The sequence below is a fragment of the Maniola hyperantus genome, chromosome 21 (genome assembly GCF_902806685.2).
Source record: "Maniola hyperantus chromosome 21, iAphHyp1.2, whole genome shotgun sequence".
NCBI lineage: Eukaryota > Metazoa > Arthropoda > Insecta > Lepidoptera > Nymphalidae > Maniola > Maniola hyperantus.
Window position 1 is genome coordinate 12,119,190 of NC_048556.1, and position 15,891 is coordinate 12,135,080.

The 15,891-nt window shown below is 39.3% G+C and overlaps 1 protein-coding gene across 4 annotated transcripts in view; it reads right to left on the minus strand.

Moving 5' to 3' along the window:
* Positions 1 to 15,891, minus strand: part of bnl (branchless) — a 258,684-nt gene that overhangs the window by 51,361 nt on the left and 191,432 nt on the right. The gene's annotated exons all lie outside the window — the stretch shown is intronic.

Sequence of the window (15,891 nt, forward strand, 5' to 3'; positions counted from 1 at the left end):
AATGTTAGCATGACAATACAAGGCACGACGCTCAGGAATGCCTCGCGAATTTTACGCGGTTTCTAAATTGGTAATACCTGTTTGAAGGAGGAAACGTCATGCGTTATGGGAATTGTTAAGGCCAAGATATTTCCATTAAGTTTTTAGTAAGCAAGAAGAATGAGTTCTTATTATTTTATTTTTATTTGTACCAAAAAGGATTGACTGACTGACTGATCTATCAACGCACATCACAAACTACTGGACGGATCGGGCTGAAATTTGGAATGCAGATAGCTATTATGACGTAGGAAACTTCAACCCCTAAGGGGGTGAAATAGGGGTTTGAAATTTATGTAGTCCACGCGGACGATAAGCTAGTTTGCAATAAAGAGAAGAAGAGAGTAAAATTGGACAGGGAAGCACTTATCTCTATGAGAGATCTCTACCAGTGACCCTTGGCAGTGTGAGAGGATGTAAAGGGAGTAGAATAGGTACAAAGAGAAGATAGAAAATTATTCATTTTAGTAGGATAAGAGGCCTAATTCAGGACTTTTTTTGCTGGTTAGAAACAAATTGACATTTTGAGCGGTGTCTGATCCGAACCTTGCTAGAATCTAGATAGCACTTTAGCAAGATTCGGCATTCATAAATTTGCAATCATATCAAAATCTTGTAGGCAGGATGCAATTTCTAAACCGTAATATCTAAAATATAAATCGTTACTTTAAATGGGTGATGATGAAGACCAATATGGCGTTGTTGTGATAATGCATGGCAATGAATTGCGATTGTTAAGCAACGTTGACCCAAGTCGGTAACTGGATGGGTGAATTTGGCCTCGAATTTGAATCTGTAAAACCTAAGCGCGGAGATCCCGTTCTTAAGAGAAGAATGGTAGTGTTGTATGCGAAACTGGAAACCCTGCATTATTATCCCAATAAAACTAGCACCATTAGGTATGTGATTAATAGACAGGGGTCACGACCTTCACCAATGACGCACAGAGTTTGAAAAACAAACATTTTCTATGAATTTCATACTTTCCTTTAATTTCTATATTTCCTCCCCTTATGTGCCACTTGCCAGTGAGGACGTCCAAACATTTCATGGCGTACCATACAAGGGTTAAACGTGGCGTTTTATGGCGTTTCCTAATGTGTGGCGACGCAAATGGCTCCCGTGCGTTAAGCTAATGACTCTGAGTTATGTTGGGGAATAAACACTTCTATGGAACTGCTGTTTCCTGATGTAAGATAGTTAAGTACCTACTAATTTGAGTGAAAAGGGAATTGAAAAGGTTAACAAGAGTGGAGACGGCGTATAAGCAAGTGTAGTCAAGGACGCCCTCCAGCACGATGGACCGACGAAATAAAGAGACTGACGGGAAGTGGTTGGATGAGAAAGGCTGAAGATCCGGGTGTGGTGGCGCTCTTTAGGGAAGGTCTATATTCATCAGTGGATGTTCGATGAAAATATAATAAAATATTAATCCATACCTACTTTAGTATTATAAAATATGCGAAAATGTGTCTGTCTGTCTGCTAGCTTTGCACGACCCATCCGTTTAACTGATTTTGACGAAATTTGGGACTGACATGGATTACTTTTTGTCCCGGAAAATCAAAGAGTTCCCACAGTTGAAATACCCAAATCAACGCTAACGAAGTCGCGGGCATCGTCTAGTTGATGTAGTCTCAATATTGACAGTTGCTCAATAGTGACAGATAGATTGACAGGCGCAGTCAGAGCAATTAAATTTGAGCCTCAATAGTTCAACCGGTAAAGGAGTGGACTGAAAACCGAGAGGTCGACGACGCTTCGGTTCAAACGCCGCACGTTGCACTATTGTCGTACCTACTCCTAGCACAAGCTTGACGCTTAGTTGGAGAGGTAAAATAATATTAGTCATTTAACAATTTATTAAAAAATTTGTGACAATAGCGACTGTAGCGAAGTCAAAATTACAATTTTCGTGCTAATAATTAATACCGTCGTATAGTCCTTAAAAGTCCAAAATGTTCAACGAACTCATAAATAACCGGAAAAATATGAAAAATTGCATAACAAAGTGATGGTTATCTTAATTGCAGATTGATCCTTTGTTCTTCCGCGCTGAGGCGGAAGCAATAAAGGCGTATAACTTAATTAAGGCGAGGCGACGCGAGGCGCGAGGCGGCGGATCTGCCGTCCGATCGACACGATCGCATCTTAAATACTATACAGGGTGTTAACAGACTTCAAACAAGTGACAATTAAATAATACGACAATATTAAAAAATACGACTGACTGCAAAAAATGAACTAAAGGGGATTTTTTTTAATGGTGCGATACAGACGCCGTATTGTTTTTTTTTTTTAAATTGATAGCTAGTGTCACTCGGGATGCTAACGATACCCCATACACAGTGGCGTGCACAGGGTTTGAAGCCAGGGTAAGCATTAGTTAGGTAGGAACCTGTTTACTGGCAGGTCATAATGAAAAATATGCATTGAGCTATTACAACTGGGGTAAGCAGTGCATTCATGCCTCTATGACCTGCACGCCACTGCCCATACATCCAAATCTGTTGAGACGTTTAAAGTTATGGTGGAATAAAAGAACTCACATACATAAGCCCAGAAAACATTAGATACACGCTTTTTTCTAGGCAGTCGTGTAAAATGTAGGCTCTGTATTCGACCTGTACGTATGTATGTTCAAGACTGTTTCAAAAAAAATTGCTAATGTAAAAAATGTTGTAGTAAATAATGTTTGAAATATGCACAAAATAAAAATTAATTATTTTCAAACACGCTGTATATCAAAGTCAAATGCATTTATGAATATTGGCGGCTCACGATTTCTTTATCTATTTTATTTATTCAATACTTGATTAGAGCTATAAAGATAATAGGTATTAGCTTTGCGTTTTATTAATATTGCGAATAGAGCGTATTATACTTAGTTTGTATAGTTTTAGACCAATGATTTCTAACTCAAGAACAATTATTTACTATATCAAAAATAGATTATTGTATGTTCTTCTTTTACATGTTTCGTTTTTGTGTCTTTTCTTTTTGGTGTACAATAAAGAATATTTAACTAAACTAAAGTTTCATATAATGGTAGTAGGAAGTACCTATAGTTCACGACAGGTGAAGAAGGCAATCGGGGTATGAGACGGGGAGACGCCCCGCACACCCGCACGTCACTACCGGGCTATCCCGTACCGGGCTATCCCGTACCGGGCTATCCCGTACCGGGTCAGCGCGGCGGCTGTACATATACTCATTTCCTATACAAAAACTGTCAATAACGCCTTTATTCCTGAGTTAAAAGTTGAACATCATCATCATCATCATCATCATCATCATCATCAACCAATAGACGTCCACTGCTGGAAATAGGTCTTTTGTAGGGACTTCCACACGCCACGGTCTTGCGCCGCCTGAATCCAGCGGCTCCCTGCGACTCGTCTGATGTCGTCCGTCCGACTAGTGGGGGGTCTTCCAACGCTGCGTCTTCCGGTGCGAGGTCGCCATTCCAGCACCTTGGGACACCAACGTCAAAAGTTGAACAGCGATTGAAAAATCGGTCGTAGCCCGTAAGTATGTGCCAATAGCGCAGAATAATATTACAATTAATTATTGAATACGATCTTGGAAACTAGGACATTCGGAACCGCAGAATGGCCGTGTCACCATTCAACTTATCGGATTTCCATGCGCTCTCATATTGTATCTCCTACAAATACTATCTCAGTTAACTGTAAATGTATTATTATAAACTATCACCAGAACTGAGAAAATCAGAAAATTTAAACCGGCAAAGCCGTGCCGCCGAGCGATTTAGCGTTCCGGTACGATGCCGTGAAGAAACCAAAGGGCTGTGCTGTGGCTTTTGTTAGCCCGCTTCCATCTGAGACTACATCATCACTTACCACCAGGTGAGATTGTAGTCAAGGGGTAACTTGTACTAATCTGATTTTTTTTTTAAACCGGCCAAGTGCGAGTCGGACTCGCACACGGAGGGTTCCGTAATACAGTATTTTTTCGACATTTTGCACGATAAATCAAAAGTTAAGCATAAAAATAATTAAACCGGAATCGAACGCCGAACTCTTCGAATAGTACGCCGATGTACATATTTACCACTAGGCTATCACCGCGTTTAGCTCAATCATATTATTATAATTTTTATATTATGCATGTCATTTATGTCACGTTTAGTTATCAATCACGCGCTCGTTAGCTACAAACATTTAATTTTAAAATTAAAACAACATCCGAGTAAACATAAATTGCAGATGGCGCTAGTGGCGCAATCTTTCCCGCCATAATTGCGGTCAGTCACGCGACGACCACACACGCGGAAGGACGCGTCGCGGGCTAATTGTTGTTATTAATCCAATAAACGACGGGATGAGTGGAGGGTTGAACTGAGTTGGACGCGCGACTTCCCTTTTCTGACCAGTAACGTTTATCCGCATTGATTTCTAATGCGTCTAATGTACATGCGTAATAATACATACCTTGTTTTTTAATTAAAAAACCGACCAAGTGCGAGTCAGACTCGCACATCGAGGGTTCCGTGCTACAGTTGTCTTTTTCAACATTTTGCACGATAAATCAAAAACTATTACGCATAAAAATAAATAAAAATCTGATTTAGAATGTAGAAGTAAAGCCCTTATATAATATTATGATACCCCACTTGGTATAGTTAGTTAGTTTAAAAGTTAAATATACTAATTATTTGTTCATGAACACATTTTAATTTTTCTTCTTATAGCAGAAATAAAGGGAAAAATCGGAAAACCGTGTATTTGTGGTTCACAAAAAAAACTAAAATGTGTTCCTGAACAAATAATTAATATTTTCAACTTTTAAAGTAACATTACTATACCAAGTGGGGTGTCAATTGTCATATGAATGGGCTTTCTTTACCTGTACATTCTAACCCAGATTTTCATTTATTTTTATGAATAATAGTTCTTGATTTAAAAAATAGCACTGTAATACGGAACCCTCGGTGCGCGAGTCTGACTCGCACTTGGCCGGTTTGTTTTTTGTACTTAAGTCTAACGATTTTAGTGGCCATGGTTTATAAGGATTATAATAATATAATATACAGCATGATTTACATTCTGTCTGTATTGTATCAGGAAAATAATAAAAGTATCAAATTTCAATTAAAATAACCGTACCGGTTGTATGAAAGCCGATACTTGACGCAGTCCCACGGATGTACAATTGTACACCGAAGTCAATAAATTCAAGCATTTACTATTGAAATTCAACAATTCTACGATTCTATAACTCGACCGACCTTGTGTCGTGGTCTACTATACTTCTAACCCACTGACATACAAATAGGTGTATATATACAAGATAGGCGTAAATTTATGAGGGCATCAAATGTACAAATAGTTGTGGGCTCCTTCGTTAGTTGTGGGCTCTTCTCAGACCATGCGCACCACGAGAAAATTTTGTCTACGCATTTACTCGTCTTATTTGTATGAAAAAACACGAGATAATGCGTAGACAAAATTTTCTCGCGGGGCGCATGTTAGGCCCTCTGGGCGCGTTTGGACCCTCGTAGCTTTAGTTTTAAGTTTACGTAATTAATTATTACCACTATATCATCTTACAAATGCAACAATTGACAATCAAAAAGTGTAAATATTACATATTTTGAATATTTCACTTGACTTGACTTGATACTGCCCGCTGACGGACAGACATCCGTCAGCGGGCAGTATCTCGTGAACCGTAAGAGCAAGCGCGCACCACGGTGTGGTGAGTTGAGGTGCGTTTTAAAATCCTAAAATTTGAATTTTAATCTATCAAAATCCGGTGCGGAATTAATTCCGCAGTGCGCGCGCTACTATGTAATTCTATAGATCACAGATTTTGCGGGAAAAAAACTTACTTTCCGTGGTGCGCGCTAGCTCTTTATAGGTAGAGAGTTGAAATAGTCGCAGAAAATGTATATTTCTTTTGCCGCTATAGGCAAATAATAACAAAATGACCGCGAATAAAATTAAAAAATTAAAAATTATAATTTCTCAACACCCTTTCAAATGTATTGTACCTAAATGTATCTTTCGAATTTATATATCAATGTTGTCAACCCAAAACTATCACGGGTTTCCAGTTACCCGTACAGACTACAGAGTCGGAAGTCGTCATTAGTTATGAGATATTCAAATGTTTAATTGAACACACTTCGAGGTCGCCCTGACGGTGATCAGGCGATTAAGTATCTACCAGCGCGGTGGACACGGACGCCCTATCTACGGCAGATAACGGACATACAACCAGAAAATATACTGTCCATTCAGGGCTGGAAAAATAAGAAACAATAAACTGACGTTGATATTCATGTGTAATTGACTGTATTGTACGCGGCAGAAAGTAATGTACATCGTCCTTTAGAATGACATTTCGGCTTTTTAGAGCGTTGTCTCTGTCACTCATACCTATATGACGTTTTGTCAGTCTCAACGACAGAGACGGTGTTCTACGAATCTGCTATCTCCTTCTAAAGGTCGATGTACATTAATTTCAGGCGCGTACTACGTTCCTATACAACAAATGACTAAAATAATAATTTATAAAAGTTCAAAACCAACTTACTCGTTTTTATCTTAATAAGGCCTAGAATTTATAAGTAAAAGATTATTTTAAAAATTAATTTTGTTTAATTTTACGCGCAGCAAAATTACTTGACACGAATATTACCAATAATATTTCTCACTTCTGTACTGCAAATTTAGCGAGTAATCTACAGACTACAGTGAACTGTGAATAATTAAATATTGAAACGTTAGCAGAGCGCCGTATCTGCGAAGACAATACTCCGAGGAAAAATTCTACGTGCGTAATGTCGTTAGATCTGTCCCTTTCATCAGCTTGTCCGTTTCGGTATGACCAATTTGGACTGATAGTCAAACAAATGCATCGAATTTAATTTTTTTACTAGAGTTTAGTGCCTTAGTGGCAACCCTGAACTGTAATGAAAATTATTATGAACTCAAAGATAAGGGCTGGTACGTGGGACTGAAGTGTATAAATAATAATTACGGAGAAAGTTGGGAGCTGTCAAAAATAAGGCCGGCTAGGGCCACCGCCATGCTAGTTAAACGTGTGAACACACTTGCGACGTGCCCCTGGACAAAAAGTTTATGTCGAAAACTTCATATTGTACAGGAAGCACCGTGATGCTAATCAGAGGATTGCGAGTCTTTATCATGTGTACTCTATAGTAACAACGTGGGCGCTAAAATCTCCTCTATTAAACAACATATAGGTGAAAAAATCTCCTCTATTAAACAACAGAAGTATTCGAACCTTAGACTCACTACGCTGCTACAGTGTGGAATGGAGCAATACATATGCCAGAAATAGATTGTTTTTATTCAAATAAAACTTTACAAGTGCTTTGTTATCGTCAAGTGAATGTACAAACCCAGCAAAAAAACTCAACGATTTCAGAATTTACCACATATTCGAGAATTTGCTAGAATTTCCACATATCTCGGTCATCTTTCCGTTTAGCTACCTACTACTATGAAATTATAAATGTCTATGTTACTTTTCAGTAAAATGAGTTTTTTTATAGAATAGCCAGAAAGTATAGCACGTAGATCAGTAAGATATTATAATTGATCACTGAGATTCAAGAGGTAGATTTTCAGCAAGAAACGTAGTTTTTACTGTCGCCGCTACTGTCTAGCTCTACGAAAATGACAAGACAAAAAGTCTGTAGTGTGCTCTTGTGCTTAGGTGGTGATAATATTTGGTCAGCCATGTCGCTGGCTGTCAATGGGGATTTAATTTATCATCACCTGCTCGGTTTGTTGGACTCTGAATGAAGCTTATCGCGTGTTGATATGATAGTGAGACAATCGGGTGTCCTTGTATTGTTGTGAGGATTAGCCTTTATATTGACTGAATGACACGACTTTCTATGGGTTTATTTTCATGTCGTGCATGTAAATATATAAAACGAAATAGTGATTGACTGACTGACTGACTAACTGTCTGACTGACTAACTGACTGATCTATCAACGCACAGCTCAAACTACTAGACGGATCGGGCTGAAATTTGGCATGATAGCTATTATGACGTAGGCATCCGCTAAAAAAGGATTTTTGAAAATTCAACCCCTAAGGGGGTGAAACATTAGTTTGAAATTTATGTAGTCCACGTGGACGAAGTCGCGGGCATTAGCTAGTATTTAAATAAATACAAAACCGGCCAAGTCCGAGTCGGACTTGCGCAGAGGGTTTCGATCTTTTAAGGATGCGTGTAATTATTGTGTTGCATAAATTATCCCCAACTGCAAAATGTAAGTTTATAATCGCAAAAAAAATGAGGTACGGAACCCTAAGTATTACTATATTTAGGAATACGTCATTAAAGTTTAACACAATATGAAAACGTTTTGTTGAATGCCCTAGCTATCGCTGGATAGACGAAGCGTGGAAAGACCTGGAAACCCTCGGAAGACCTAATAGGCGTGAAGCGGTGTAGGACAGGCGTGAGTGGCATCTTCTAGGGTCAGAGGCCAGACCTCATAGGGTCACTAAGACAGCGAAAGTGGTAAGAATTTACATGAAACAGTTTTAAGCCAAAGTCAGAGGTCTAACGAATTTGAATTCACGATCTACAATGCCTGGTCTAGGTCTAAGCCATTGCCCATCAGTGTTTTTTACACGACTTCCCAAAAATAGGAGTGTAATGTTTTCGCGGGTCATGACCCTGAGAAACTAACTAATTTTTCGGTAATGTGCATTTTAAGTAATTAAAAATCACTTGATTTAACGGTGAAGGAAACATGTACGCCTGAGAATTCTCTATAACGTTCTCAAAGTTGCGTGAAGTCTGTCAATCCGCACTTGGTCAGCGTGGTAGACTATGGCTAAAACCCTTCTCCCTCTGAGAGGAGACCCGTTCTCTGTAGTGAGCCGACGATGGGATGATAACGATGAAATGAGTTTTCAAAGTAAACATTCAGAGAAGATTATTCTACCATTAGTTATAAGTGTATAGATATTTAGCTCCCACACTTTGCAGCACGGCACCACCACGGCTGACGGCACGCACGATTGTGCTGACAGCTCGATTTCTTCCACGACATCGATTCTGTCCGCTCCGACGCCTGCATCTAATACTGTTGTAAATCTAGCGAAAAACAAACAATTCATCACGAACTGACAGCGGTGTGTATCTGCTACCTAGATATCAAGACACGCCAATGGGTCCGCAAGTTCTAATAACTCAAATTGTACTACGAACGGCAACGCACTGCCAGTGTGTATATTACACGAATTATGTTACATACATATTTCATCATCATCATGATTAACCCATCACAGGCTCACTACAGAGCAAGGGTCTCCTCTCAGAGTGAGAAGGGTTTTGGCCATAGCCTACCACGCTGGCCATGTGCGGATTGGTAGACATCACACACCTTTGAGAACGTTATGGAAAACTCTCAGGCATGCAGGTTTCCTCACGATGTTTTCCTTCACCGGTAAAGCAAGTGATATTTAATTAATTAAAACGCACATATCTCCGAAAAGTTAGAGGTGCGTGCCCGGGATCGAGCCCCCGACCTCCGATTAGAAGGCGGACGTTCTAACCATTAGGCTATCACAGCTTACATATTTACATAGGAGTAATTAATATGGTTACCCGGCTGGAACCCTCGCAGCTTTTTTTTTTTTTACAAGTTACATGTTACCGTAGGTACCTAATTAATTATCACCTCTACATCATTTTACTTACTAGTTGAATTCTCTGTGTTCAAAAGCACTTGTAAAAGTTTATTTGAATAAAAAAGTCTTTCTAGTTTTATCCCTAGAAAATCTCTACTTATCTCTAGAGAACCTCTATCCTCGACAATTAGAAATACGACCCAAATATCGTGAAAATTTCATTCGCTTATCATCTGAAAATCTAAACAATGTATGAAACATCGAATAATCGAGTACTGAGGTCATCGTTCGGCCTTGTTCGGAGATTTTCGCGTTCTCTGACGCGTCCCGACGCCGCGCGACGTGCGTGCGCGCACGTCGCCGCGCCTCTAGTGACGCGCGCGACACGCGTCACCAGACTATCGATAAACACTAATGGTATCGCTATCATGTGATTACTGATTGCATCACGTCAAATGAGCCATACAGCTTCTTTAACGGTGAAGGAAAACATCGTCAGGAAATGCGAAGTTTGAGATTATAATGCTCTCAAACGTGTGCAAATCCGTATCTGGCTAATGTGATGGATTAACCCATCTGAAATTACACTTGTGCTCAGTAGTGGGCCGACGATAATTTGAGATGTTGATGATGTATAAAAAATAAAAAGTAATATTTATCTGTTCGTTACCTAATGTACTTATTCGCTACGTTACGCATCGTGCGATTGAGTTGAAGCTTTTTTTTAAAAAAAATTAAATACAATTTGCACAGTTGTTGTTGACACTTGCCTGAAAGTTTCCGACACTAAACCATCAACGTACAAAAGATGGCGGCGTGGTGGATGATATAAATAAAATACTTTAAAAAAAAGAATATTAGCCATGTTAAATGACTAATATTCCCCTTTCCTCTCCAACTTAGCATCAAGCTTGTGCTAGGAGTAGGTACGACAATTATTAGTGCAACGGGCGGGGTTGGAACCGTCTCTAAGGTTGGGACAAGGTGTCGGAAATGAGCGTACGACCCGAGCGTTGGTTTTGGACTGATTTATTAAAGGAATGCATTGAGATACAATATGTATGTGTACTTGTGGGCTATTATATAGATATTACTTATATGGTTAGGTCACACTGTACACGTCGACCTTTAGGTTTTCAGTCCACTCCTTTACCCGTTGAGCTATTGAGGCTCTAAACAGGCCCTACTGTACTTATCTACTTATAAATAAAACTCTAGATTAGGGTTAGGGTTTTTAATAAAAAAACATATTGTATTAAAACACTTGTTGAGACATGCTATCTACAGATTAACACATTAAACTGTCACACGGGATGATGAGTTGCGTAATCACATCCTAAACATTACATTGCATTACTCACTGCACATTACGTTCGAGTTGCAACTCGGAGTTCAATGTTCGAATAAAGTGACGATTTATTTGAACAATTTATTCGATAACATGTTATGTTGTACATCAATCAATTTGCGAACAAGCTCCATTACGCGTTAGTGAAACAATTAGCGGGCGTGATAATGAAATGTAACTGCAATTGAATATTAAATTTATTGATGACATTCCTTATGGAAATTAATTAAAATGGCGGTAATCAATATTCATCTTAATCTATTGCCAATAATAATGAGATTTATAATATTTACTAGCGATTGCCCGCAGCGCCGCTCCCGTTGAAATTTAGAAAAATCTGGCCTTATTTCTTGTCTACATTATAAAAGTAATCTTTGTGCATTTCAGATTTTCCAAATCCAAGGATTTGGGCTGGCGTTGATTTTTAAATAAAGCACATAGCTAATTTGTTTATAGCAATGACAAAATTAATAATATGACCTTTAAAAAAATTGTTGTGATGATACAATATTATATATTCTTCTAATAATATAAAGGCGAAAAGCTGCGAAATGCGAATGCGGAATGCGAAATGTCTTTGTTTGTTAGGTTGTCCTTCAATATCAACGCAATAGAGCAACGAATCGACGTTATTTTTTTAACATGGATATAGTTAAATACCTAGAAAGTTACATAGATTAGTTTTTACCCGGGAAAACACGGGGTTTCAAAAACCCTTACCTAATAGGTACACGTGAACGAAGTCACGCATTATATTATAGTTAAGTAAAATAAATATATATCTTAACATAATTTATATGTTACATTTATAATATCGATGTCGACGTAAGTCTATCAACAACATTGCTGCTATCGATAGTTTACTGCCGGACTGTGGCGACCTTTCGTGTTATAATTAACCTGTGACTTATGCATAGTAACAGTTATTTGCATGGTTATTATTGCAGTTACTGCCTCGTTTATCTAGGTGTTAGTATATTTGAGGTACCAGCTAGGTAACCTCCCAGTGTGCCTAAGTCCCTTTCAGATACGTCCGGGAAAAGAGCAGCGCTTGGGCCGGTGTACCCTCGTAAAATGGTTACTAATTTCTCTTCATGGGATATTGTTAGCCATGGCTAATTGACCTGGCGGCAAGGGGGGTGTTCATCCTCGCATCATCTCTCTGAGTCAAAGCAAAGGGCGCAGTGGATGCACCCATTGAGGAGGGAGAGCATGGAAAGGGAGTCGCCCTCACTGCGAGCCCTGACCTCTAAGGGGACCTGTGGATGATGGATACAAGGTGGTCCATCGCTCACAGTATGGTCATCGAGTTAGTTGGCGTGCTGCAGTTCCAACATGCCTCTAACAGTGTTGGGAGCACACGGAATCCAGTGGCCCTACCGCGCTTGTTTGACAGCTACAATGTCACGATCGCAATCATCTCTGATTGGTTAATGCTCGCTCACTATTGGCCACAATGTATTGTTGCAACAAGAATCGCACAAATTCAACCAATCAGAACAATTGATATTGTAATAACGATTGATGCAGGTCTTAGACAATCGCCCTGCAGGTGGTGAGTCTGCTTCGGACATCCGCAGGCGGAGTAACAAGGCGTTGTCGGTTCCTTGTGCTCCGTCGTCAGTGGTGGGATGGAACTTCGTGAGGTTTTTAGTCGGTAAGAGTCCGACATATCACATAACCACTGTGGTGCCCGTTGCCAGTGGTATCCATGATGGATTTTCCTCACAAAAAAAGGTCCTTAAAAAATTCTCATGATCATGATCAACCCATCGCCGGCTCATTACAGAGCACAGGTCTCCTTTCAGAGTGAGAAGGGTTTAGGCCAAAGTCTACCACGCTGGCCATGTGCGGATTGGTAGACTTCACATACTTTTGAGAACATTATGGAGAACTCAGGCATGCAGCCTGCAGGTTTCCTCACGATTTTTTCCTTTACCGTTAAAGCAAGTGATTTTTAAATAATTAAAACGCCCATAGCTCCGAAAAGTTAGAGGTTACGTGCCCGGGATCGAACCCCCGATTAGACCTACGATTAGAAGGCGGACGTCCTAACCACTAGGCTATCACAGCTTTGAAAAAATTCTAACCATGCTTTAATACATTTTTAACCATGCTTAACTAAAATTCTAACCATGATTTACTGTAACCATGATTTACTAAATTTGTAACCATGATTTACAAAAATTTTGGTCGACTCTACGTGCCATAGATAATCAGATTTAGACATTTTATATGTAAACATAAAACTTGCTCGTGATTCAGGCTTGGAGAGGAAGCTTACAAAACAATAAACACCTTCAGATCAGACTATAAACGTTGGAACAGTAAAAAATATACGACCAATAATCTTAATAGACCGAAGAGTGCTCGACGGAAAGTTTTCCTGTATAGGTATCCAGGGTAAACATGATCATCATCCTCATCATCATCATCATCCGATAGACGGTCCACAGCAGGACATACCTAATTGTAGGGTCTTGCACCGCCTGAATCCAGCGGCTCCTTGCGACTCGTTTGATGTCGTCTATCCATGACCTAGTGGTAGTAATTTGTATTTATCTACCGACTAGCTTTTTGACAAATTTTGAACCCCTATTTTACCCCCTTAGGGGTAAAATTTTCAAAAATCCTTTCTTAGCGGATGTCTACGTCATAATAGCTATCTGCATGGCAAATTTCAGCCCGATCCGTCCAATAGTTTGAGCCGTGCGTTGATAGATCAGTCAGTCACCTTTTCGTTTTATATATTGAGACTAGCTTATGCTCGCGACTTCGTCCGCGTGGACTTCACAAATTTCAAACCCCTATTTCACCCCTTTAGGGGTTGAATTTTCAAAAATCCTTTCTTAGCGGAAGCCTACGACATAATAGCTATCTGCATGCCAAATTTCAGCCCGATCCGTCCAGTAGTTTGAGCTGTGCGTTGATAGATCAGTCAGTCAGTCAGTCAGTCAGTCAGTCAGTCAGTCACCTTTTCGTTTTATATATTTAGACAAAACTACAGAGAATACAGGATACGCTAGTGTACTTAGTGTGTTTAGTAAAAGAAAAGTCATTTCAAATTCTAAAACCTACTTAATATGAATTGATTTTAACCGAACAACAAAACCTGCGCGTGATAGTTATTGTTGGATATGTGTCACATGTCACACATGCTTACAGACTGTTTAGGAGAAATTTATGACACGTGGAACTTTGCCAAACTTTATTAATGACGGAACAAATATTTGTACTGTTTTCAAAGAACTGCTACGAACACTACGAAGCAGGGTTGTTGCGAATGCCAAAATTTTGACATTCGTGGACGCGGATGTCTGAATTAATGCGAATGTTCCGCATTTGCGGATGCGGATGCGAATATCCGTAGCGCCCCTGTTGGGAACCATTGTACACTTTTTGATTGGTCAGTGAGCGAACGAAGATATCAACCAGCAAACACGCGCGAGGTACGCGCCACTCTGCCCCCGCCCACTTTCTTTGCAAGTCTTTACTGGTTGCAAATATGAATCTATAAAAGCTCCGCATTAATTGATGCGAATGCGTATGTCTGAATTAATGCAAATATTGCGCATTTGCGGATACAGGTAACACCCGTGCTAGGAAGGCTACGTGTCGTGCCTTTGTCTACGTGATATTGTTTAAAAAGCACATGACTCCGGAAAGTTAAGGCACATGCCCAGGATCTAACCCTGGACCCCAAAACTTGCATCAATCATAAACGAGCGTCAACCAATCAGAGATGTGACATTGTGGCTGTCATTCTACCGCAATCGAGCAGCAGGTGACTGATAGTCAAACGTTGATTTGTTATCAGTAAAATGTCATGAGTGGCACAATCCAAAAATTCAAAAAACGTTCCAGCTCGATAAAACACGAGCTTGTAGCATAAAGGTTTATTTTTTGTAAACGGAACCCCAAAAATCAAATTTCAAAAGTCGTAAAATTCCGCTGGTAACGCTTTGAGGCTAAACGCTTCATTTAAAATGTACTTTTGTACGGCGCGACGAATGTCGACGCGAATCGCGGTTTTCTGGGAAAATCCTACCACAAATACATAATCAGTCAATTGACACTTACATTTAACTGGAACCGTTCAAACAAGGCTATTTGGAACGAAAATAATCGGAAATTAACATTAACTGTTAAGTTTTCAAGGTAAAAATGATTATCGATTTTAGTAAATAGTAAATACCGTTAGTTTTGACATCCCTAGACTTACAGAGAGTGTTTTGCGCTAATTATAGGTTGATATATTATTTTGATTGTTTATCGATAAAATCGTATCGATGCCATCTAGTTCTGGTGAAATAATATAAAGCTTAGGGATTCGAAAGATCGATATTTTTTCTGATATTATTAAGGTCACAAACGTGACTAAATATTTTTAATTTCCATACTTTTTATTCGAAGCCTGCGTCGTTCGCGACTCTCGCATTTTTAGCTAATTAAAAAAGATGTCATATCACATTCCTAAGTTATCATGTTTCATATTCAACTAAATTTGCATTTTATTAAAATATATCCGCAAATATTTTGAAAGTTCATCGCATCTAGGTATTCATCTCAAACATCAGCAGATATTATGCAGTAGTTAATAATGAGGTTTCATTAATTAAATATCACTTGCTTTAGAAACCTACATGCCTGTGAGTTCTCCATAATGTTCTCAAAGGTGTGTGAAGTATACCAATCCGCACATGGCCAGCGTGGTAGTCTATGGCCAAAACCCTTCTCACTCTGAGAGGAGACCCGTGCTCTGTAGAGAGCGATGGCTTGATCATGATGAATAGTGAGGTTTGAGAAAGGACTCGCCATATTATTTGCTCTAAGTATCAACTGTTTTGTCAAAAGT